The sequence below is a fragment of the Canis lupus genome, chromosome 26 (genome assembly GCF_003254725.2).
Source record: "Canis lupus dingo isolate Sandy chromosome 26, ASM325472v2, whole genome shotgun sequence".
Lineage (NCBI taxonomy): Eukaryota > Metazoa > Chordata > Mammalia > Carnivora > Canidae > Canis > Canis lupus.
Window position 1 is genome coordinate 30,942,523 of NC_064268.1, and position 22,655 is coordinate 30,965,177.

Consider the following 22,655-nt stretch of genomic DNA (forward strand, 5'->3'; position numbering starts at 1 on the left):
GGGGACTCATCTGAAGCTGGTCCCATGGTGTTAGATTTCACCTGCCATTATTTTGATTTCCTTCTTTTTAAATTATCATTAATTTATTTATTTTGTTCAGCCTTCCTAAAACATCTCCAGTGCTAGAGAGAGCCCATAACAATTAATAGGCAATCAGCTTACTTTCCATTATTTCACCCAAACTAAATTAGTTTGAATATTCCTGCTAGGTAATTTACACTGAGAGTTGGTTTTGCTTTTTTTTTTTTTTCATTTGGGCAGATTGTGCAAAAGGTTTTTTTTTTTAAATGATTTGGTTGTGGTTGATTGTTCACAGCTGAAAAGACAGAGTCACCCATCTAGATTGTTTAGAACTACAGAGAATTATAGGTTTGAAAAATGTTGTCCCATTACAAAAGTTTTTCCTGGTACTGTGTGAGATACTTTCGTAAAGCCATTTTGGTTTTAGTAGAAACCATTCATTCAAATGAAATCATAACTCAACTTCTCAAACTTTCAGTTGTACATATGTAAATCGGCAAATCTCATACCTTCAGCTCCGTATTTTCATATCTCTCCTTTTATTTGCTTGAAGCCATGAAAATTAAGAAAAGCATGTAAATCCAGAATCTTGTAATATAACAGACAGGAGTCCAGCTATGGTGAGTTATTTTTTCCTTTGATGACATTTTATTGTGTGTAATTTTTCCCTTATACTTTAATATATCTTTTTTCATTTCATATTGATATTTAATGAATAAATTGAAAGCCATATGAAATTTTTTCTATAAGGAAAAGAGGTACTTAAAATATTTTTTAAATCCCTCAATTTTGCAGAGCCAGTTTTCCAAATTAAAGTGGGTTGCTTGCTCAGTGGTCTTCATAAGTGATGTATATACATAATTTACATTTGATCCCTGATTCTTATCTGAGTTCTTATTTGAAAAGTACCAGTCTTCTTGATTCCCATTTTTCAACCCTTATGAAGCATTTGCTGTTTATAAAATAAAACACAAGCACTGCTCAAATGGAAGACATACTGTCTGTTCATTCAGAAAGTCTGAATGGGAGAGAGAGGCTAATATCACTTTTCCAGGCTATTTCCCAGAGTCTAATTTCACAAGCCATCAACACTTTGAAAGGAGAAATTAATTTGAATGTCTGTGGTATTCTAGAAAATGGGATGACGTATTGGTAAATATTATCAAGTTGCCTCAGAAAAGATATATTGGCAAAAGATGGATCCATACTGTCGTTAAAAAGGAGGAAACTATCCAGCAAAAGAAGAAATTTTCTTCTTTCAATATTTATTAATAATTTCAGTGTTTTCCTAATTGTCCTTGGGGAATTACTAAGGACTATTTACTAAGATAAATTTTACAAATAACGTGGCTGTACAGAGAGCTCTAACGACCTCCGGGATAAATCAAAATACGTACAAAATGTGGAATGACATGCATGTGACAAAGATTAGTTGTGGGATGAAAATTGTGGAATCATCACCCGTGATGCTAAAGTATGGAAGGGAATGCCCTTGAGTATCTTTTCCAATAGACTAGACTCTTATTTATATCTATCAAATAAAAATAACCACTCAATGATGGTGGTAATTATTGAATAGATGATAAAGACAAAATATAATGTCATATTTAATTTTGCTGAGTGTGTGTCCAATGAGAGCCTTATTGCAATAGGCTGGCTAACTCTATGCTCCATTCTCCATAAACACCCTTGAAAAGATTATTTGGAACAAAAGGCCAGTTGGTGCCTCTGTCTCAAGATAACAAAAATGCTGGCAATATCTGTGAGATTAAAATTAGCTAGGAAAATTTCATCACAGTACATATATTTGGGTGTTCTTTTGGCCGCTCCAGTGTGCCAAGCCTTTTCCTGACTACAGGACGCATGCATTCAATTTCCTTTCTCTGGGTTGCTCTTTCTCACCTCTGAGAATATGGACATTCTTACTTCTCAGGTCTCTAGCTAAGGGTCAACTTCAGGAATTAGCCCATGCATTTCCACTGCTCTCTGTCATGCCTCCATGTTTTTCTTTTCTTTTTTTTTTTTTTCCAAAATTGCTACAACATGTTCTTTATCTCTTTGTTGGGTATACTAATACACATACTGAAATGTAAACTCAGTAAATGCAGAAGTCTGGTCATTCTTGTCTCTTGTATCTGCATTGCCGGGAACAGTACTTTGTACATAAGATGCTAACAAAAACCAAACCCACTTGTTAAAGGGTTGTTGAAATATTCCAAATAAAGTGCAAGATTATGGGCAAGAGGAGATAGAAAACTGTGACTGTAGATAGGGTAAAGTTACTAAAAGAGGCAATCTGGGCAATAATCAGAATGCCAAAATTATAGAACATTTTTTAAAATGCAGAATTTAGCAATCATTATCTTCCCTAACAATGATCATAAATTTTCAAAAATATTTCTTAATTCCTTTAAACAACTACTGAATTCATTTTAACTTAATCAAAATACAGATACACTTTGAAACAACTCAAGTTGAACAATTTTCTATCAACCACAAACCCACATTTTTTTAATATAAAGTGAATTATGTGAAACCGGGGACTATGCCCATAGCACTCTTTTTTTTTCTTCTTCTTCTTAATTTCCAGAATGTATCCCAATGTCTGGAACATAATGCATTAGTTAATCAAGAGAGTTTGGAAAGGAATGATTAAGCTTGATATAACCATAGAGACAGACTTCATTCTCTAAATGCATCAAATGTTGGCTCATACTGCCCAAAAATCTGACCAATTTCCCAATAGTTTAGTAAGTAATATATAAATTTTAAGTGTTGTTTCAGCAATTAAGGTATAAATCACTTTTAGAATAAGGTTGATGATTTATCTAATACTTTCTCCAAAGCCATCCTGAAGTTAAGCAAATTGGATTCTGGTGTTGTGGCCTTTAGCTCTCTCTTCAGGGGCTCTCTCTAGGCTTTCACACCCCATAAATCCTGAGGGTACTTTCCTCCAAAGAGCAACTGATGTCCTAATACTTTTAACTAATGTGGCTGGAAGTAGGACTACCCTGGAATCTACGTTACAAGATTTCCAAAGCAGAATGAGCAAAAGAAATAGCCAAGGCCCATGCAGAGAAAAATTGTGACAGTGCTTATTTAGTGAGCTAGGACTTAGGGACCAAGAATACTCACTGTGTTTCTAAAAAGTACAGTATTTAAGTGGTAACTTATCCTAGCCACATGTAAATCAACTTAGCCTAGGAATCAGGTGTATCTGCCCAAAAGGTGTGATAGGGACATCCAATACTTTGAATCAACCCTTCCTTTTTCTTCATTTAATTGATAAGTCCCTGTTTTTTGAAAAAAACGAGTCAGGCCATTACCATTGCATAGCACTGCAAGCTATTCCTGTTGAGTAGATTTCCTAAGACAGGATGCCTTTGAAATTTTGGATGACTCATTTCCTGCTTTCCTCACTCACCAGCTCTTCACTGTAAAGAAAAAAAGAAAAAAAAAAAAAAAAAAAAAAAAAACCTTTCACAAAAATGCAAATGGTAAGTATAAACAGAGGGAATGTGACTTCATTGTAATAATCCAATGACATGTGAACCAAATAAGAACTTGTTGCAGTTCTTACGAACAAGAAAAACATCTGCTGCAAATCTATTTTAAAGGTTTTTGGTGAGATTTATAGAACTCTTTCTTCCTTTCAAGTAAAAATTGCTGAAACTGACTTCATATACTTCGCCCTTTATAGTTTCACAGCTATTTTTAAAATGAAAACACAGAACTCTTTAGATAAAAATTTAAATAATGTGAAAATAAATTATCAAGCTTTGAATTATGAGCAGCACCACAATTCCAGCCCATTACTATTTGCTGATCAATACCATTGTGAACAATAAGTTATGTAGCAACAGGCAGCTTTTATTAAGCAATATTTAATTTGGATTATTTCAAGTTTCACAGTGAACAGTGAAGATCAAACAAACTTCTATATGTTTCTAATAGACTCCAACTCAAACTTTCAAATGAATAATTTTAGATATTTGAATATCCAAGTTCAAAAAAAGAAAATAGCTTTAACAGGCTATTTTAAATCAACTTTATTGAAGTACATTTACTTACAATAAAAGGATCTTATTTTAAATGTATTTTTGGTAAGATTTGATAAACATATAGCACTGTATAATCACTACACTGAAGACACAGCACACAGTCACCACCAGCACCTTTCCCTATGTCCTTTATTATTCTTCAAACCTTAATGGCAGACAGATCACATTAATGACACTGTATTCTCCAGGAAGGCTGAAGATCATACAAAAGGCAAAAGAGTATAACTTCCAAAATATAACATAGGAAAATACCCTTTCACCTCTTCAGTTGGCAAGGGTTTTTTTTAAATCATGGAAATCAAGACCAGAAAAAAAATGACAAATTGGATCATATTAAAATTAAGAGCTACTATTCATTAAAATACACCATTAAGAGATTGAAAAGACAAGGGAGAGTCTACAAGAAGGCATTTGTCATGCACGAAATGGTTGAAGAACTCCTACTCGGCCATATAATGAGCTTTCAGAAATCAATAAGAAAAATGCAGGCAAGCAAATAGGAAACAAATCACAGAAGAAGCTTAAACAAACACTTCAAACAAGGGACAACCAAAGGGCCAATAAAGCTTTGAAAAGATCCTCAATTTGATTAGTTATTATCAACATCTAACCTACAAGCAGCAAGACAGACTATTATCACTGTAATAAAGAAAAAGAGAAAGTGTAGTGTGAGGGGTCACAGCATCAGGTAGGTGCTGGTAGGAGTGAAAATTGGAGGGTGGGTGCCAGAGTGGCTGTCGTTACGTGTCTGATTCTTGGTTTCAGCTCAGGACATGATCTCAGGGTCCTGAGGCCAAGCCCTATGTGGGGCCCTGAACTCACCTGGGGAGTGAGTCTGCTTGGAGATTCTCTGCCTCTGCCTCTCCTCTGATGCATGCATGTGCTCTCTCTCTCTCTCTCTGTCTCTTTGTGTCTCTCCCTCCTTCTCGCTCTCAAATAAATACATAAATCTTTTTTTTTAAAAAGTGAAAATTGGAAAACTGCATTTCTGAAAATTGCACGGGAAAATATATGCCTTTGAGAGTAATTTCATTTAGTTTCATCTTTTAAGAGTAATTTATGAATTCAGTATTTCTTAAGTGTTTTCTACTGGCCAGGTAATATGTTACGAGCTATGAAAACCATGATCGATGGCATTTAATTAAAAGCAATTACCCTGTAGTTGTTGTAAGTCTATTTTGGGGTATGTATATGCATGTAGAAAGGATATTTCTTTCTATATTTCAATTTTTGCTGCTTGGTGAATATCTTCAGGTAAAAAGCATAGCGTTTTTTTTTTTTTTTAGCTATATAAAGATACATTTCAGATCGTAGAATTGCAAACTATCCTATTAAGCTATCAAACAAAAGTCAAGAACCAATTCAGTGCTTAAATACACACTCAGGCTTCAGAGAAAAAAAAAAAAGACTGGAGTATACCTGCCTTCTAAACACGGAGTGATGCTGCTGGCCCCTCTGGAGAGCATGGGGGGTTTGTGGTAACCAGGGACTGTCTGTGACCACCTTCCTGAAGAAGACCCCCTCAGCCCTCTCCAGAACCTGCTGTGCCTCCCTCCCGCCTTGATGAAGTTGTGGTCTCCAGGCAGGCCGTTCAAAACTCCTGGCGTCTACACCAGAAAATACAGAGTCAAATATCAGCAGATCTGATTTCAAAAACAATCGAAAAACAAAACCCAGACTGGAAAGCGTTGCAAGAGAGTGTAATATACACGATACTTAAGGCTTAATATCATTTATGTAAATAATTTTTATGCATTTATAGGAAATCCATGAACACCGCAAAAGGGAAATGGGGAAAATACATGGTAATTCACATGGTAATAAACACAGATGGCCAAAAGGAACAGGAAATATGGTGAAAACTGCTAATGAATAAAAAACGCAAATTAAAATGCTGTTGCATTTTTCTCTCTCTCTCATATCACCAATCATTCCAAAGACTATTCATGCTTTGTGTAGATGATTATAGGTGAAAATGATGGGAGGAAATATTAACCTGCGTAGTGCAGGAAGGCTGTCAAGAAAATAGGTTTCAAACTGTGTCTCCGTTGGATCCCCCAGATCGGAATACTCATTGCTTAAGGATGTAATAGCCTATGAACAAAAGCGTCTGGGTAAGGATGTTGACTGCAGTATGTTATAGGTCAGAAAAAATATTGAAAACCAATGAGATGGCTCTAAGATGAAGTGTGGTTACGTGGTTTTTTTCCATGAAAGACTGTGTAACCATTCTATGGTTTTAACACTGAGAGAGGCCGGAAAAATCATTCAGTAAAGTGGCCCCTTCATTGCCTGTGAGTGACCATGCACACCTGGCCCTGGTCACGCTCTGCACCTCTCTGTTGATGGGATAGGGAAGGGGCGAGGCCAACGGTTATATGGGCATCGCAGAACATAGATGGGTAGGGCTCTGGAGACCTGGGTACTGCCTTTGTTGAGGGGAGAGGCCTAGACCACGGTGCTTTCAGAGTGTGAGCCTGAGTGACCCCTTGCTATGGACGGGCCCCCTGGTGACTATGGACCCCCCGAATTCAGTCGTGGTGTTTCCACCATTAGGCAGGTGGACTTTCTACAGGGAAAACTGGGGATACATTCTGTGGAATTCGGTGTAGGTGGAGGTGGCCTGCCGAAAACCATTACCTCGAGAAGCTGCTTCTCTCTGCTGAAATTCCTGTCCTTGGGCTCCTCATATTAGTCCCTGTGCACCTGGAAAGGATAGAATCTGGGCAATGCTGAGCTAACAGTAGGTTTGGACTGGGAGGCAAGTTTTGTTTTGTTTTGTTTTTTTCTCATATGACACTAACGAAAATTAAAGTTGACCTTCGGAAGATTGAATTACTTATTTTATTTATTTTTGGCAAGCACAGCAGCATGAGCTGATATTCATGTCTCCAGATATTTTCTCGTAGATGATTACTTTGAACACAATGGGATGTAAGTATATGGAGGGATGCAGAGCCTTTATATCATTCTGTTAACAATATTAATTATTTAGGCCCCTCCGTGCTCATAAACCTGACATCTTGAGATTTTCACCCTGGGTAAGTTAGAATAAAATGGTCCCATAAATAGGAATTGCCCAAATTTCGCTGTCCTGACAGGATTTTCAGCAGCTTTCTGGCCTCCTGCCATTTCCACACAAGTTTTTAGGAAATTCCTCCTGTCTCACAGTAAATGGTATCACGTATTAACTGCCAGGCATGACCGTGTCTCCACCATATGCCACTGCTGCCTCTCCTGGCAGTTCCTATTTCTGCCCTACACTCAACCTACGCAGAGTATACGAGATGGATTGGGGCCACACAGGGGATGAGTGTAGTGGAATGCATCATTGATCAAAGGGTTTCGCTGTGCAGAAGCTTCTTATTTTGATGGAGTCCCAACCATTTATTTTTACCCTTATTTATTTCTCTTGCCTCAGGACACATATCTAGAAAAATATTGCTAAGGCCCACGTCAGAGACATTACTCTCTATGCTCTTTGCATGATTTTTATGATTTCAGGTCTCGCAGTTATTTTTTTTAATAATAAATTTATTTTTTATTATTGTTCAATTTGCCAACATACAGAATAACATCCAGTGCTCATCCCGTCAAGTGCCCCCCTCAGTGCCTGTCACCCATTCACCCTCCCCTCCCCCTCCCCTTCCACCACCCCTAGTTTGTTTCCCAGAGTTAGGAGTCTTTTTTTTTTTTTTTTTGAGTTAGGAGTCTTCATGTTCTGTCTCCCTTTCTGATATTTCCTACCCATTTCTTCTCCCTTCCCTTCTATTCCCTTTCACTATTATTTGTATTCCCCAAATGAATGAGGTCTCACAGTTAGATCTTAAATCTGTTTTGAACTTATTTTTGTGTATGGTGTGACAAAGTGGCCCAGTGTCATTCTTCTGCATGTCGCCTTCCAATTTTCCCAACACCATTTGTTGAAGAGATTGTCTTTTTCCCACTGGATAGCCTTTCCAGTTTTACAGAAGACTAACTGACCATGTAACTGTGGGTTCACTTCTGGGTGTTCTCTTCCGTTTCACTGACCTATATGTCTGGTTTTGTGCCACAACCATACCGTTTTGATCATTTCAGCTTTATAATAATTTGAGGTCTGGAATTGTGATGCCTCCAGCTTTTTTTTTTTTTCCCTCATAATTACCTTCACCATTTGGAGACTTTTGTGGTTCCATATAAATTTTAGGATTTTTTTTTTTTTTTTGTTCTAGCTCTGTGGAAAATGCTACTGGCATGTGATAGGAACTGCATTACACATGTCGATTGCTCTGGGTAGTATAAGCATTTTAACATGTTTCAGTCTGTGAGCATGCAATGTCTTTCCATTTCTTTGTGTCCTCTTCAATTTCTTTCATCAGTGCTTTATAGTTTTTAAAGTCCAGGTCTTTTACCTCTTTGGTTAGGTTTATTTTCAGAGATCTTATTGTTTTGCTGCAATTGTAAATGAGATCATTTTCTTTACTTCTCTTTCTGGTGTTTAATTATTAGCATATAGAAAAGTATCAGATTTTCATACATTGTTTTTTTGTTTTTGTTTTTTATCCCGTGACTTTACTGAATTCATTTATCAGTAGTAGCTTTTTTGTTGGAGCCTTTATATATACAGTATCATGTCATTAGCAGATAGTGGAAGTTTTACATCTTCCTTACTGATTTCAACACCTTTTATTTCCTTATGTCGTCTGATTGCTGTGGCTAGAACTTCAAACTGTGTTCGATAAAAGTGGTGAGAGTGGACATCTGTATCTTATTCCTGACCTTATATCAGTTTTCCCCCATTGAGTATGCTATTTGCTGTGGGTTTTCTTATAAAGCCTTAATTATATTTAAGTATGTTCCCTCTAAACCTACTTTGTTGAGAGTTTTTATTACGAATGGAAGCTGTACTTTGTCAAATGCTTTTTCTGCATGGTTTTTATCCTTTCTTTTATTGATGTGATGTATCATCTTGTTTGATTAGCAAATATCCTGGGAATAAATTCAACTTGATCATGGTGAATGATTTATTTTAACATATTGTTGGATCCAGTTTGCTAGCTGTTTTGTTGAGGATTTATGCATCTACATTCATCAGAGATATTAGCCTATAGTTCTTTTCCTGTGGTGTCTGCATTTGGTTTTGGCATCAGGGTGATATTGGCCTCATAAAATGAATTTGGAAGTTTTCCTTCCTCTTTTATTTTTGGAATAGTTTGAGAAGAATAGGTGTTAAGTCTTCTTTAAATGTTTAGTAGTGTTTGCCCATGAAGCCCCCTTGTCCCAGACTTTTATCTGTTGGGAATTTTTTGGTTACTGATTCAATTTGATTGCTGGTAATCAGTCTATTCAAATTTTCTTTTTCTTCCTGCTTCAGTTTTGATAGGTTCTATGTCTCTAGGAATTTATCCCTTTCTTCCACGTTGTTCAATTCGTTTGCATATAGTTTTCCAAGATTTTTCTTGCTTCTTGAGGTAGGCCTGCATTATTATATACTTTGCTCTTAGGACTGCTTTTGCTGCATCCCAAAGTTTTTGAACTATTGTGTTTTCATCTTCACTTGTTTCTACGCATTTTTAAATTTCTTCTTTTATTTCCTGGTCAACCCATTCATTGTTCAGTAGCATGTTATTTATCTCCTATGTATTTGTAAATATTACTATTGCACTTGATGGAGTCACTCAGTTCTCTAAGTCTTTTCTCATTAGGCTATCCTCCAGTTCACACGATATGTTCCTTTGCTTTCACATAGCTTATTTTTTCCATCTATTGTATTTTTAATTTCATGTATTGTTTTCCTCATCTCTGATGTTACTTTGTATCTCTCTGTTAAGGTCTTACTAATGTCCCCCATCCTTTTCTGAAATCCAGTGATTCTTTTATGATCAATATTCTAAATTCTCTTCCCAGAATATTATTTATTTCTGTTTCACTTAGGTCTCCTGTGATGATGTTGTCCTGTTCTTTCATTTGGGACATATTCCTCTGTGTCCTCATTTTGTCTACCTCTCTGTGTCTCTGTGTGTGAGGAAAATCTATGTTTTCTGCTCTTGAAAGGAGTAGTCCTATGAAGAGGTTCTGTAGTGCCCTGCAATGCAGTGCCTCCTATTCCCCAGAACCTGACACTTCAGGGAACTCTCCTATGTGTGTTGCTTGATCTGCTTTTGTGACTGAGTTGGTTTGTCTTTTAGTCCAGATATCAGCACTGTCTCCCTGTTGTGAGCTGTGCTTGCTCTCTGGGGTGTGCTAGTGAGTTCCATGGAGGCAGGCTTTAAGGGGACATAATTACAGGAGAGCTCAGGGGCAGGGCAGTGGTGTTGGCAAAGTTCACAACGAAGCACAGCCATTATTGTTTATGTGTGAGGTGTCTAGGTAGGACTTTCGAGTGGTTTTAGAAAATCTGTGCTGAGGCCAGGGTGCAGGCCAGCAGGATTGGAGTTGAGAAGTCCTCAGCAAAATGTGTGGGTGAGGCATACTGCTAGAAGATTAGGTAGCAAGTGTCTATGCCTCTTGAAGATGGTCTTTGTTTATGTGCACTGGGGCGAGGGGAGTGGGCAAGAAAGGAAAAAGTGCTCACCGACTCCTTTGTTCCTGGAGAAGCCCCCCTGCCTGCTCTGAAATCAGTATAAAACAGATATTCCTCCTCCCACTGCCCCAGGCATTGTGCAAACTGTTGCTTCTGTACTATATCTGCATGGACTGTGGTCTCTTCAAAGGTGGAGGACTCAGACATTACTCACCTTCTGGTTTGCCCAGTGTTGACTTTTAAAGCTCCAGATTGCATGTCCTGCTGGTTGGACAAGCTCAGAGACTTCAGCCCCTCTGGTTTTCAAATACAGACATTATGGGGATTCATCTTCCCCATGCAGGCTCCCTAGTTCAAGGAACCCTTTCTTTCCCTTCTTAATGCTCACAGTTGTCTCCCTCCTGTGGGCAGCTCCCAACCAATCACCATTTCTGCCCCTCCTAACCTCCCAGGTGCAGCTTTCTCTCTACATTTAGTTGTGGAGTTTGTTCTTCTAGTCTTCTGGTCGCTCTCCAGTTTAATCATATGGAGGGGAATGATGCCGAGGTATAAATGTGGGGCAGGGTGAGCTTAGGGTCCTTTTACTCCACCATCTTCCCTCAAGGTCTTTTCTTTAAATCATTCTTTAAAAATGTATATTTATTTATTTGAGACAGAGAACAAATGGGGGGGGGGCAGCAGAGGCAGAAGGAGAAGCAGACTCCCCATTGAGCAGGGAGCCTGACAGGGGACTTGATCCCAAGACCCTGAGATCATGACCTGAGCTAAAGCAGATGCTTAACCAGCTGAGCCACCAGGTGCCACACCCCCAAAATAATTCCTGATTAGATACCTATTATGAAGAGATAGAGTAAATTGTGGAATATTTATTATAAACACTTTGTTCCCAATGATTATGTAAAAAGAGGGGGATCAAGAAGCAATTAGAACTGTATATGCAATTGGAAATCTGAGAACATCATTAAACTCAAGGAACATCACCATTTAATTACTCATACATGACTGTGTTCTTCACAGTTAATCACTTATTTGGATTTTCCAAAAGAACACTGAAATGTTCATCCTACTAAAATTTTAAAATCCTAGGACTCCTCTAGACTGAAGAGACAGAGTCTATTATAAAACTGCCTCTCATCTGAAAAAGAATGATGCACTGGGGCACAGCCTTTCTCTTTTGGCTCAAGAAACTAAAAACTCTGCATTAAGTTTCCTCTTCTGCTTGAAATAAAGTTTCTGTTGTTCAGTCAAGTCTGGTTTTTTGAGGTTTTTGAATATTCTAAGCCAACTCTATACTTAAGTTTGAATTATTCATAAAATGTACCAGTTTTGTTTCTGTGAAAACATCTTTAAAATGTAGTATAACCTTGGGACCCTTGGATAGCTCAGTTGGTTGAGCATCTGACTCTTGGTTTTGGCTCAGGTCATGATCTCAGGGTCGTGGGATTGAGCTCTGCATTGGGCTCCGCGCTGAGTGGAGAGTCTGCTTGGGTCTCTGTTTCCCTCTGCCCTTCTCCCACCCTTTGCACATACATGCACATGCACTCCCTCCCTCCCTCCCTCCCTCCCTCCCTCCCTCTCTCTCTCTAAAATGATAAATATATATATATATTTTTAAAAAGTAGCCTAAAGTATTCATTTTTAACATAAAGAGAACTATAGCCAAGGGAGTGTGAAAAGCACTTTCATTTTTAAACAGAATATAAAGATACAATTTAATGTATCTTGAGGTACTGGTACAGTCACCACTTATTGATTTGTATGTCCTCCTTGTAGCACCTGCTTCAGCAGCAAATGTACTAAAATTGTATGTCCTCCTAATAATTATTATAATATCAATTTTTGAACATCATTAAAATAATATGATGCAAGAAACTAATATAAAATTGGGATAAATGCTATTCATTATGACCAAGAGCATATTCAGCCTTTGAACCAGTAGCCTTTACTCATTCATTCACCACAGTTAGTCAAATGTCTGTGAAACTTGTGACAATGGCATCTTTTAACAGCAAGAGAATTTGAGAGGAGTTTTTTAAAAAAATGAGGAACCCCTGAAGATAATTCTCTATCATTCTAACAAGCATAGCTATAAGTGACCCAGGCTCCCTTTTCTTCAGTGGTGACTAGGGAAACAGTTTGGATCCAATCACAACTGGCTCAGGGAGACATGGATGACCTCTGGGTGGGTGCTAACAGGAAGATATTGGAAGGGAAACATTACAGGCCAGCTGAACAGAGCAGGAGAGATGTCATAGTGACTAGTTCTGCTGCTGACTCTCACAGGACAGAAATGGCAAACTTTATGATGAGGGGACAACATGTACATTCGAGAGGAAGTGGACATTGCCAAGAAAGCCTCCAGCTGTTGGTTTAGGGGACTGAGTCAAATCCACCACAGATAAGGAAGGTGGGCAAAGAAGCAGGTTTGGGGAAATGGCAACAGTTCTAGGCGCACTGCAATCAATCTTCCCCCGGGACACTCAAACCCAGGCCTTAGGGATTTGCACAGTTGGAGCAAACAAGGGACATGAGTAGATTAGCATGTCTAATATCATCTGTCAAAGGTGTGAAAAAATAAATTTTGTAAAAGCAAAAGATGTCTTGTTTGGCATGATGATCATTAGGGGGAGCCCCAGCACTTTTAATGCTTCCTCAGCTTCTATCCAGATCAGAAATCTGGCCACAGTTTGAGGGGAAAAAAGTTTTTTACACACAGAGTTCCATTCTACAAAAATAGGCTCACATCCATGATTCAAATGGGTTTGAGTTTGTACATTTCTAGCTGCCAGGTGCACCTCCTTTTTCTTTTCCCGGAGTATGTAATGGCAATAGGTGCCTTTGCAACATTGAATGTCCTGCATCTCTTGAAATACTATGAGATCTTTCAAGATATATATCGAAGAATAAAAACATATCCCCATATCATGTTCTCTCTGATGGGATGAAGGAGCAGCATCAGAGGGTCAAGGAAGGGAATCCTTGCCCATTGCCCTCTCCATGCCCAGGTAGGAATACGTCTGTTACCCCAACATCTTAGTTACAGCTTTGACATGCTCCTCTTCTTTGATCACTAAAATTCTGTGAGTGCATATGCGGCAGTGATGTGAAACTTGAGCTTTTCACTTGATACTGTCTATCAGCAAAAAGCATCTCTCCATCTTGCAGCAGTCCAGGGGTATGATGAAGGACGCATGAGCCACAAAGTGGTCTCCACACCTTTAATGAGCCCTTCCATCTGCTGGGGTGACCAAGTCTAGTGAGAGCAACCAACGTCTTGAACAGACATCACACAGTGTGAGCTCGGAAGGACCATGAAGGGCAGGTTGGCATGGCACAGGGAGTTGAGGTGTAGAAGGCAAGTCAACAGCCACAAAACTTAGAGCCACATGCGGTTGTGCCATAGAGTCTACTCAGCTCCAAGGTCTGTCAAGAGACAGTCAGGGAGGATTATCTGTAAAAAAGACATGCGTAAGTCTTTGGTTAGTGATTTCAGAGAAGAAGGGACAGAGCAAAATGAATTCCTAGGAGGCTGGAACTCTACCAGTTTCATGAGACTTAAGACATGCCTCCAGGTTATGACTGCTCCTACGGTGGAAGCCAGGAGACTTTGGCCTTACAGGTGTTTTTCCCAATTGGTAGATGTATTAGTTTGTTCAAGCTGCCATAACAACAATGAAATGTGGTAGTGCCAAACAACAGAAATGTGCTTTCCCACAGTTGTGGAGGCTGAAAATCCAAGATCCGGGTGTCGGCAGGTTTGTTTCTCCTGGGGCCTCTCTCCTTGGCCTACACACAATAGATGGACACTCACATGGCTTTTCTCCAGATGTTATATCCCTGGGGCCTCTCCTCATGTAAGGACACCAGCCAGGTTACACTAGGGCCCACATAGACCTCATATAACCTTAAATTCCCCTTGGAGGTTCTAGTTCCAAGTACACTCAAATTCTCTGGTAGTAGGACTATGGCTTCAACACACAAATTTTAGGGGGACACGATTTAGTCCACAGCGAGCTGTCCAGGACAGCAGAGAGACACTTACCTTCTTTTTAATCTTGAAGTAAATGCTGTCAACTGTCTGATGGACCAAAAATACTCAATACTTGAGAAAATTGGTTTTTATTATCCTTATTAAAATATTTTCCCCATTATAAGATATTCACAGTTTTATTTTGAAAATAGAATTATAGGAGGCATAAAAAATAAGACCATCTTACTTTCCCTTGAAAGACTTTCCAATTTTGTTTTTAGTAAACTTAAATTTTCTTCTTGTACAAAATATGATTTGAGCATGCAGACACTGAAGAATGGAAATCTAGAAAGGAAGAGAGAATTGGTGAAGCTCGAACACAGAAACTGAGTCTATCTCCATCTTTTTGAAGCCGAAATTTAACAGAAACTATATTTTAACTTTTTTACTTATAGATAGTTCAGCTTGTGTATTCTTTGATAAATATTGGCCGTGTAAGGAGACCCTGAGTACACTGGGGATCTTACAGTTCATTAAGCATCACGCCAATGGACTCTATCCATTTTATTTATTTATTTATTTATTTATTTATTTATTTATTTATTTACATATCTGTATTTGCCATTAGATCAGAAAGCAGCATATGGGAGGTAGGAATATAAGTTAGAAGTGCTGGATTTATTTGTACTTAGCTGTGGCAGATTTCATGCAAATTATTTAACCTCTTTAATCCTGAATTTGGCCTAAGAGGTTCAACTGTATAGAAAATTTGAAAACACACAGTGCTTCACAAATACAATATTAGTATCGTAATGACTGTTCTATTTTTTAATAAGTTCCATTTGCCTTATTGCACTTTCTTATTAAACAAGATGATTTTTTTTTCATGTTCAAGCTATATATCAGCATTGCCAAGAAAAAGTTAAATTTTTTCTTGGTTTAATTTGCGGGATAAGCAGTGCAGAGAACTTGTCATAGCACTTCACTCTCAGTATTTCCTGATGCTGTGCTTCATCTTAATGTTTTGATTCATGAAAATTCTATGGAGCATCTTTAGATATTTATGGCTTCTAAAAAGTATTCTACTTAGGGTGTTCCATTATCTGGGAAGAGGACTAAAATTCTGGGGTCACTGTGACAAATTCCTTACAGAAAAGACCTATATTACACAGCATGTTTCTATATTTTGAGGCCCCAGTAATCCCGCACTAGCATGAAGGACATGTGAGATCTTTATATAATTCCTTTCTACTTTGATGTGCCGGCCTTCCCTGGATCCCGCCAATAACCCAAGTCACAGACCCCTGCTCTCTCTCTGAGGGCACCTTTCTTTTCTCTTACTAGCTTTACCAACAGTGATGGTGTGACCACACTTAACAGCATAGTGCCTGACACATGGAGAGCACAGAGCAAATGACGTTATCTCCATCCTGCTTTAATGAAGTAGTGCATTCCCATTCTGCAAGGTTCTTGTCCATCTTCTGTGGTTATAAATTTTAATGCTGTTGCTAGTTGCTGGGATTGTGGGTAGATGACCAATACAAGAGCCTATGCAAGACCTTTTATATTCATAAAACTGTAAAAGAAATCATTCTGGGGATCCCTGGGTGGCGCAGCGGTTTGGCGCCTGCCTTTGGCCCAGGGCGCTATCCTGGAGACCCGGGATGGAATCCCACATCGGGCTCCCGGTGCATGGAGCCTGCTTCTCCCTCTGCCTGTGTCTCTGCCTCTTTCTCTCTCTCTGTGTGACTATCATAAATTAAAAAGAAAAAAAAAAAAGAAAGAAACAAAAGAAATCATTCTGTCTTGGTATTATTTTTTTAATTTTTATTTTAAATATTCCTTAAGGGCCGACTGTATGCCAGGCATTGTGCCAGCCATGGCTATAGTCTCTTCCAAAAAAGAAACAGACTCTGCTCTCATACAGTTTCCAGTCTAGAGGGAATAACAAGTGACAAGCCAGAGAACCGCAAACCCGTGAAACACATCTGATTGTCAGTACCAAGGGAATAAACAGGCAGCTGCTTCATATGTAACAGTGTAGTCAGCAGTTCTTTATCCTTTCTGTTTTTACACCCTTTGAAACGAGACTCTAGTTTCTTCTATCAAGAGCTGGAGTGTGTTTCCTCTACTCTTGCTGCCTCGTGACCTGATGTGACAATGGACTGCGGCAGAAGTGAGCATGTGCTTGCTCTGAGTGTGGCCCTGGGGGCCTCGGGTGATTCTGAGATCCTTCCACTGGTGCTGTCTCTCTCTCTCTCTCTCTCATGCACACACACATGCACTGTACTCTGCCCTTGCACCATGTGAACCTATTGGCCTTGGTCTTGGACCATCAGAAATCACATGGATCAGAGGCCTGGCTTCCAGCTCTGGATGGCATACAATTGGAGGAGCTGAATGAATAGTCTAAGACCAGGAGAACAGCCTAGCTGGGTCCAGACACAGTTGTTGACTGAAATAATCATGAGCCTCAAAATGATTATTGTTTTACAGTATCATCAGGGCAGCTAATTTGAAGTAAACCTAACAGGCCCACTTAGAGGGCACCTTAGGAAAGGCCTTAGAAAACATGATTTCAGGACTGGAAAGATCAGTCTTGGGCAGAGGGGCCTGATTCAGTGAAATCTAGTGAACAAAGAGAAAAGCTGGATGAGATGGCAATGGAGGTGTAGACATGAACCATCTCTTCAAAGCCTCTTCACCTCTCATCAGGAGCAGACATCAGTGTCAGGCCTAAGGGAATGGATGCTTTTAGCAAGGAGGTAATACAATTTAATTCACGGTTTAGAAAACTCACTATGACAAAGACCAGGTAGGAGGCTGTTACAGGAGTCCACAAAAGAGATGGTAGTGATTTATAACTAACTCTCATTTTCTTCCCCTTAGTAGACATGGGGTTTACTTGGAGTTTCCTCAAATCTCTTCTTGTGCTAAATTCTGAATCTACCTACTTCTAGGGCTGTTCCTAAATCAACCTGTGGGGTCCTGCAGATTCTCATATGTCTATGTATCTACTAATGGAGGTGCTGATGGGGACCGTGGGAAGTCTCTCTAAATACAAACTTGCACTTTAAGTCACATACAAGGTCATATTTTTAAATAGCAAGAAAATGCTTTTCTTGATGTTTTGTTTTCTACTTTTTCCCTTGACAAATGTCTTATTCTTTAATGGATCTGATTTCCAATTTCAGTGTAACATTATCAATATTTTCCTCAAAATTTTCCTTTTCTTTTTCTTTTAATGTTAATTCAAAGAAAAGGAGGAAAAGCAGTTGAGATACTAATAAAATCTTTTTTCTGGGGTGTTTGGGTGGCTTAGTTGGTGAAGTGTCTGCCTTTGATTCAGGTCACGATCTCGGGGTGCTGGGTTTGAGCCGGTGTCAGGCTCCTTGTTCAGTGGGGAGTCTGCTTCTCCCTCTCCCTTTGCCCTACCCCTTGCTCTTGTTCTCTCTCTCTCAAATAAATAAAATCTTGAAACAAATCTTTTTCTGTGATTTTTAAAATCTTTTTCCTTCTGTTTCATGTAATCTACATTAACATGTCCTATTCTTCAAAGCTCTCCTATACGTTGTTTCTTGACTCATGTGAATTCTTCTCTCATTTGTCCAGTATTTCAACGAGACCAAACACACACACATACGTCTATAGTCTTGTAGACATATGTACATCTGTGAGTGTGTATAGACATACCTAGACATATCAGCCATGGAACCTCGCAGAAATAGAATTAAAAGAGAATTTAGAAATAATTTGCTCACTTCCCTTAAATATAGGGAAAATGTAGCTAAGGACCAACAAAATGGAAGTCCTCTAAATTGTTTTGTATTCTATTGTGTGCTGTGTACTGTGAAATATAGGAACAAGGAAGCCTGCATATAAGGCAGAAATTAAATGGAAGTTTGGATATTTTGACTCTAATTTGACATTCCATACATTCATTAGAGTTTCTCATTGACAAAATGATCCAGCAGAAGCCTCTTGAGAGACAATTCCAACTATGACTGGAATATAAAAATCCTCCTTTCTACCCACTGCTTTTGACTTCTCACTTTGACCTTGCCCTATGTGGATGTGAAAGTTGCTCCATTTCCTGCCCAGGAGTCCAGAGGAGAGGGGATGATAGTGACTAAAATTAACATTAACTTCTTTCATTGAATTTGCTTTTTAGTGTGCTCAGCCATTTTGCCTTTTTTTAAAAAAAAATATTTTTTAATTTTAAAATTTTAAAAAATTTTAAAAAGATTTTTAAATGTATTTTTTCATGAGAGACACAAAGAGAGAGGCAGAGACACAGGCAGGCTCCCTGTGGGGAGCCCGATGTGGGACTTGATCCCAGGATCCTGGGATCATGCCCTGAGCCAAAAGCAGATGCTCAACCACTGAGCCACCCAGAAGCCCTGCCATTTTGCCCTTTAAAGATACCTTTGTCCTATGATTTAAAAGAATCAAAACACAGAGGTTAATGATTTACCTATAGTGATGTTATTAATCAAAGCAAGATTTAAAATCCCTTTCTCCCAATCGTGGGCTGTTTCTATTGAACCATAAAGATTTCCCTGGGAAGGCAACACCATTCTAATAACTAATAAATGTTACTCACTGTAGTGAATTACATACAGTTTGATGGAGCCTTGAAGCAGGAAAATATACAGAGAAGTCCTGGAAAGAGAACCTAAAGAAATGGCAAGAGAATATCAAATATATTTGTCAGTGATTTTTAAAAAATTCTCTCAAGATTTCAATAAAGAATGGGCTCAAAAGAAAACTGGAATGGGACGTCTGGGAGGCTCAGTGGTTGGACATCTGCCTTCGGCCCAGGGCATGATCCTGGAGTCCTGGGATGGAGTCCCACATTGGCTCCCTGCATGGAGCCTGCTTTTCCCTCTGCCTATGTCTCTGCCTCTGTCTGTGTGTGTGTCTCTCATCAATCAATAAATAAAATCTTAAAAAAAAGAAAGAAAACTGTAAGTTTAAATGAGACTTGAAAGAAGTTTTTATTTTGTCCCCCTCAAAGCACATATAAATTACAGGTAAAGGAATGATTCATCTGACTGTAAAATAATTTGTTTTCATTTTTGAATCAGTCAATAAACTTCATGAACTAACATGAAACATGAAGAAATGATGGAACAAAAGTGACTAAAAATGATGATAATTGTGATAGATGAGAAAAATATTTCTTTACGGCATGCCTCTGGCCTTGGCACAGGTACTACCGTGCTTATAAAAGCTGCAATTAAAATCTCTTGGGCTTCCTTAAATTTAATTCACGTGCATTTACTTAGGAGCCTTCATAACCTGAAAGAACAACATTTGACACAAAATTATGTACACAGTTTAGGGAAATATTTCCCATTTCCTTTCAGTTTTAGTTAAATGTGTGATGTAAACAGCTCTGTTCAATTCAGTGAAGGAAATTACCCGTCCAAAATAGTTTTCTCGTCTGTACTAACAGAGTGCAAAAATATTTCCCTGAAGCATGTTTTGCAACTTACCCATATATTTGCTATTATTTGTATGCAGTACACCTTGTGAGAGCTTTGCTATTTGAACTGACCATGTCACAGTGTTATAATCAGTCTCCTTGAGGACAATGATGCAGTTGGTTCTTGTGTCCTCCAGAGCCCTTAGTTCAGGATGGGCGTGAAGCACTAAGTCACCCAATTAATGAAGTACATTATCCATTATATGGAAGGCTAACCATTTATTTTTATTTTTTTAAGATTCTATTTATTTATTCACCAGAGACACACAAAGAGTAAGGCAGAGACACAGGCAGAGGGAGAAGCAGGCTCTATGCAGCGAGCCCGATGTGGGACTTGATCCAGGGACTCCAGGATCATGCCCTGAGCCAAAGGCAGATGCTCAACAGGTAAGCCACCCAAGCATCCCAAGGCTAACCATTTAAAAAAATCAAAATCTGCGTGTTATTCTTGAAATATCAAAACTACAGAGAGCAAAATCAACTAATATTTGTTATTATTGTTTTTTTATTTTAGATAGGGAGAGAAAAACACAGCAAGAGCTGGAATTTCCTAGTTTTTTTTAATATACTTTGACATAAAATTAGTTAACTTTGTAGAGAAATAGTTCTACTGTGCTTACACTTGTTAATGAGTATTTCTTTGCCTTTAACATATAGAAGTGTTGATAAATGAAGTAGATAGGAAGCTGGCTTTCATGAATCGTCTCTCTTTGTGTATGTTTGAGGGTGGAAGAAGACAATAAATATTTAAAGAAACATAATATTTACATGAAGCACATATTAATAGATATTCATATATATATTTATGTATTATATACATTATGATCATACATATGACTCTAAATTACGGTAAGTGCTATAAATAGAGTTCTACTTCAGATATTGTCAAGTAAGGACTAACTTTAGGGTCATCAGTGATGGGTACTATTGAAACTGTAGCCGAGCTGCTGACATAATGTATGAAAGTACATTCATGATTGATGTGTATTTCACAGCTTGTCCTCCTCTCCTTGGACACACTGGATTGCTATGAACCAAATCAGAATATGTAATATTGTTTCTAGAAGGCACCATAATAACCTACTGACAAAGGCATGGTGACAGAGAAATGTAGAGATGTAAGAAGAAAAAAGAGTTCATGGTGTTTGGGAGTGCTTTGGAGACCCAAGACAAGAGGATAACCAGCAAATAATTATTCTCTAATATTCTATTCTAATCTATTCTAATATTCTATTCTCAGTATGTTTGAATTTTTTTTCAATAGTAGATTGAAAAAAAATAAATATAATAAATAAACTTTACCAAACTGTAACACTGGTTAAAAGTAAATGGGTAATGAGCTGGTGTATACGTGCCAGAAAACCTTAATGAAATATGTAATCAAGAGCCAATAATTTAGAGTAGCTGGACCTCACATGGTCAAGTAATACTGAATTACTAATGCCGTAAGTACAACTCTTCCAATTCAAGCTCCAACTTTGAGCTTCTTCTCTTGCCTCTCAACTTCATTCAATCGCCTGCACCTCTGTGATTGTAATAATTACATCAGAAACATCTATCCAAAAAAAAAAAAAAAAAGAAAGAAAGAAAGAAAGAAAGAAAGAAAGAAAGAAAGAAAGAAACATCTCTCCATTTCTAACTATCTCGTAGGCACGGTTCAGAACAATATTGCATTTACCTGAAAGCACAGCAGAGCATGCTGGCCTGCCGGACCTGAAATTCTCTTAAAAGGAACAACGGAAAATGAGAGGATAGATGATAGTTTCACCCAGAACACCAAGTTAACTTCCACCCTGATACTCGATCTGTGATCCTTTCATGCTTCTCTTCTCTAGTTGCCTCTCCATTCTACAGTGAGCAACAGACAGTACTATGGGTAACAACTAGGTCACATAGTCATTTTGGAGAAGAAGCATTAACCATGCCATCTCAGATTACTGGAGTGTTTTTGAGTCTTAAACATAGATGCCAAACCAAATAAAGTCAGCCACTTTTTATCAAGTCATATAACTGATAACAAAATAAGTTATCCGCTTAACAAAATAAGTGTCCGCTTCTGTTTCCATTTAACAACATGGTAGCCCAATGAGAAAAAGCTAAGAAATTACACATCTCTGAGAAAATTGTCTTCTCTTTCCAAATCCAGATGCTGATGGAAATATTTTCTACATCTCTCATAATGTGAATAAATGAACTGAGAAATTGTGCCTGAGCATCTCTTCTGAGACCAGTGACTGGTTTTATATAAATATTGCATTAAACTCTAAAAACATAACATGTGAAACTGCAATCTGAAGGAAAATTTCATGTTTGTTATAAAAGGTTACCTTTCAAACTTTTATTCTAACAGTCATATTGCATGTTGTCACCTGTGTGGACCCACAAAGCTGGTCTAGTAATCTTTTCCTCCTTTAAAAAGATTTAAGGCCAGGGACGCGTAGGTGGTTCAGTGGTTGAGCATCTGCCCTCAGACCAGGGCATGATCCTGGGGTCCCAGGATCGAGTCCCACATCAGGCTTCCTGCGTGAGGCTTGCTTCTTTCTCTGCCTATGTCTCTGCTGCTCTCTCTGTGTCTCTTGTGAATAAATAAATAAAACCTTTTAAAAAATA